The sequence below is a fragment of the Capsicum annuum genome, chromosome 11 (assembly GCF_002878395.1).
Source record: "Capsicum annuum cultivar UCD-10X-F1 chromosome 11, UCD10Xv1.1, whole genome shotgun sequence".
Lineage (NCBI taxonomy): Eukaryota > Viridiplantae > Streptophyta > Magnoliopsida > Solanales > Solanaceae > Capsicum > Capsicum annuum.
Genome location: NC_061121.1, coordinates 212856072 through 212860776, shown reverse-complemented (window position 1 = coordinate 212860776; position 4705 = coordinate 212856072).

The window sequence follows — 4705 nt, the reverse complement described above, 5'->3', positions numbered from 1 at the left end:
TGATTTCAATAAGTTTGAGATAGATTTCTGGCCTATTCCCTGTGAGATTGACCCCAACCTAGTTGGGTTACTATATTTTGACAGCGACCACTTTATCCTTCTAAGGAGGGTTAGTTTGGGCGTTATCAGTACCCTGCACTGATGTTACCTAAATACCTATTTTATTCTATTATTATCAGGTAGTTTTCATCCTAAGAAATATAGCGGACTCACGAATTTTCAAAAAACTCTGTGATACCAAACAGCTATACCTTTATTTGTCTTTTCACTTATTTCTTTTCTCTGAGACTACTTACATACAATATTTGACAAATAAAATTCAACTTATGAAAAATCGATTGTGCCCACCATAAAATATCCAACATTATGCGCTTTGTTTTGCAATGTTTGAACATATACTTATGCTTAATACATTTGTAAAGTGTTAAAGAGATGAGCAGAACTGGAAGACGAATAAGAGAGAGAGAGAGCTTTGCAAAATATCCGTGTTTCTATTTAACTGCCTAAATTATAATGAACAATATATACATATTTATATGAGTAACATATACAACAAATTAAGCTATAGGATTAACTACTCTAACCTACTATGCTAACTATTTAACTAAGGCTAATTATAGTTTTAAGAGAACTGGTAGGAAAAACTGTGTGGATTGATTCCTCCACTATCCGGATTGCTTTGCACGTGGATATACAATACATACATGATCAGTGATGGAAATAATTTGATTCTCGTTCTCCTGTTCTCATTTATTTTAAGTTTTGGTACTTTTCTATATTGGGGTGCATTTTGCTTCTTGAGATTGTAACTTGTAATGGCATTAGCTGAAGGAAACATGAAAATGGTTGGGCTAAGAAAAACTGATTTGATTGGGAAAATCGCCTTTTTTTGCTGATTGAAGCTCTATTGTCAAGCTATAATGCAGGCTAGTAGTAGTGAAGCAGCCTGGAGAATACGAAGTATTAGTAAGATTACTCTTAGAAATTCAGGAAAAAATGTTTTTACAAAATTTTGCTTGCAGTGTTCGGATTTGCAATTATTATCTATTTGTCTAAGAAGTAAATCCTCACTAACATTAATCAGTTCCTTCTAGTCGAGGTTGTATATTTGGTTTAGATTTTATAGATGTCTCACTTGGATTCTATAAGGATGTAAAAGGGATTTACAAAGCTTGTGGGCCATTCATTGCCTTAAAAATTTTAGGTAGATGCACAACTTTTCCACATTTTATGATAGTTAACTTTTGGTATGTCCATTCAGCCATTCAAGCAGTTGTTGGTTTACATTGGAGTCTACATGTTTGTACCCAAAAGAAATTCTGGCGAAGGGAGGGGCTTTTTATATGAAGCAAGATGAGAGAGATGTGATAAGATACAACGGTTTTAGGAGTTAAAACCTCTGATTTGATAAATTAAAAGTAGATTATTTTGTTTTTTTTACCGTCCCACATGACTTAGGCTAGGGACAAAAAGAGTTTGTATACATCTTGTGTTGCTCTACTATTCTTTCTAAGGTTTTGATTGGAATCCCATTATCTTGTCACATGTTACTGGAGCCAATTTTTGGTCCTTACAATCTCAGAATCATATATCTACATTAGACTGAATATATGAATCCCAAAAGAGAGTGAATCTTTTTTTGTTGTTTTTTCCCCCTTAAATTGAGGAACTCTTTCCTTGTGGGTTGCTTTTTACTCTAAAAATTAATGGATATGTGTCTTACTATTATGGACTATGTTATTCATGCAATTTTCCACATCAAGTAGCTTTGAGATTGTAGCTGATTAAATGTGTAGAACTTATAGTTTCCTCTTAGTTCTCTAATGGATCTTAAGTGGGTTTTTAAATTTTATCTTGAACTATTGTGAGAAAAATGAACTACTTTATGCTTTATAGTTTCTCCTTTAACATTCGACAAGAATATTATTGGCAAAGAGTCACTTGAGAATCAACGAGTTCTATTAAGACTATTATATTTACACTTGGAGACCATGAATTTTTATAGAAGTCTCCATGTTGCTTAATATTGGGATCGGTTGTCTTTGTTACAGGGAGTCGGCTTGCTGAGTCTTGGGAATACCTGTTTCCTCATTTCAGTATTACAGTGTCTAACATACACTAAGCCATTATCAACATACTTGGAAATTGGGAAACATCAAAGTTCATGTGAGACTCCTTCCTGCGTGTGTATGTTTGTTTTCAGCAGACTTAGATCCCCTTAAAAAGAGGTTATGTTAATCTATATTCCAGCATCTCACCTGTCTTAAAAGAAAGATTTAAAAATGTCATATCTGTTGTCTGGACCTCTTGTTTTTTGGGCCAGTTGCTGAAATTAATTGAATTTGACTGAATAAGCGTTATTATATTATTTACTGCTTCGAAGTTCCTCTTTGACTAGAATAAATGGTACCAAATGCACTCAAAACAAGTCAAACTACACTTTTTAAGAAATGTCTTACCCTACCTTTTAAATCTCAATACTGTAAATTTGATAGAGACTGGATAACATATAGAGAGTTTAGCCGTGTGTACTATGTGAGAAGATGTTTAAGCTATATAGGAGTGGATTTGTTGAATAATTTCATACTGATGGTCTTTTGGAGACGCAGGGATCCCCTTGGCATTTTTTCTCATTTTCTATTGGTTATAGCTCAAATTTTCTATTGTTTAAGCTCAAATTATAATGCAGCAAAGATTCTGTTTTACGAAAGCTCATATGAACAACATAGATTATGTTATACGTATATACACAAAATCTTTATTGCATTTTTTTATCTCGCAAATATACATGTGTTCTTGATGCGACAACCCAAAAATCAAGGGTCATGATGGTAGTAGTCATGGCAAGTGACACGATAACAACCAAGAACACACGAAAACACACTCCCAAAATAGTCCACTAACTCAATGAGCCGAGGACTCTTTAGGAGACCACACTCGGATTCAAGAACAAGCACAAGAAGGAAGGGATTACAAGGTGTTTTAACACCAAATCAGCCAAAAACCAAACTATATTAGCAACAATAAAAGAGACAACAATAACAACAACAATGAATACACTAGGCTTACACTAAACAAGAGGAAACAATACAAGATTACAATAAAAGTAAAGGAATAGATAGATAGACCAATGGTTAGTATAATCATAAGAACCCAAGAACTTGTTCCACTCTTGGACCCTTAACACCACACGCAACACAAAACCTATCTCTTATGTGACACAAGATTGGATTCCACCTCTCAAGCATCGATGTTTCCAAGAAAAATGCATTCACAAGTGATTCCACATCTGTATAAGCCCTAGTTTCGGGTTTGCCTCTTAGAGAAGAGAGGACTTATGTTACAAAGTGTTATACACTCTAAATATTCATCAAAACCTAAGTAATGAAACCCTACATTGTTCTTTGTATAGTGTATTACATAATAGAAACTAAAATGTCCAAAAGGACCCTCCACTATGGGGCACCCATCAAGTGCTAGGAGTGGATTGATTTTGATGTGTTTGGGCCTTTCTTACACTTCAATTGCACACACCAAGTCTTGAGTCCAACTCTCATGCTCATAAGTTCATATCCATGATTATTCTTGTATCATCCTCTCCATCTTGAGAGGAATTTGTCTACAATTCACGGCTTTACCTCGTTCAATTGGCCACTTAAAGAGAAATTACTCAAAAAAGTCTGCAAAAACATACGATGGCACAAAATAGTCTGCAAAAACATGAGGAACCCGAGAGCTTAATGACACAAGTCTTGGCCAACATCTTTATTTTGAACCTTGACTTTATCTCCATCTTGATCCTTGTATTCAATCTTATTTGAAACACATCCCACCTCCTTTCTTGATGGTGGGTACCTTGTGGATCCTTACGTCTCCATCTAAAATTCTCTTCCATAAAAAAAACATCATTGTAGACTCTATGTCCTTCATGTTCCTTTCTACCATACTCTGCTATATGGACATATCGGTTTTGGTGAAGTGGATATTCAATTGAGAGGATTGATTTGGTAATGTGGAGCTTCGGTTGTGGATCTTAGATGAGAGGAAATTGGTTTCCAAATCCTTCTCGTTGTACTTGATCGAATTGAGGGGGAAGTGACTTATTTAGGTATTGGGTTTGAGGACATTTGGTGGCTCGGCTTATGTCTATGTCATTTGGTGGTGGTCGTGGAGGATTGATTGTTTGAGGTAAAGTTTCAGGAGTGGAAACACGAGAGTTCCTTCGACTCTTCACTTGATCCAACCTCTCAAGTATAGTAGATATATCTGAACCAAATTTTTCAAGACCCGCATTCACCCTAACCAGGTCTCGGGAAATAGCATCAAGGTGGGCCAAAATGGCTTCCATTAAGGCCAAGAAGTTACCTACAAAACAAAAAACACGTTAGTCGTACAAAAAATATCCTCACTCTCTTTTTGTTTCTTGTCTCTTGTATCCCTAACATTCAATCTCACAAGTTTTGTAAGCTTGCTTGTACTCTGAGAGGTGTTGAGAGGTGAATCTAACGTTTACAATGACTCCAAAGAGTAAGGAAAACACACAAGGACATATTACAATGACTCAAATTGATACAAAAGGGAAGTAACGCCAATACCCAAGGCAAGGCTTCTAGAACAAAGTCGAACCACACAAATATAATGAATGCGGAGATACATAATCATAGATATCATATAATAATCCCAAAATTCGGTGTCACGGTGTAAG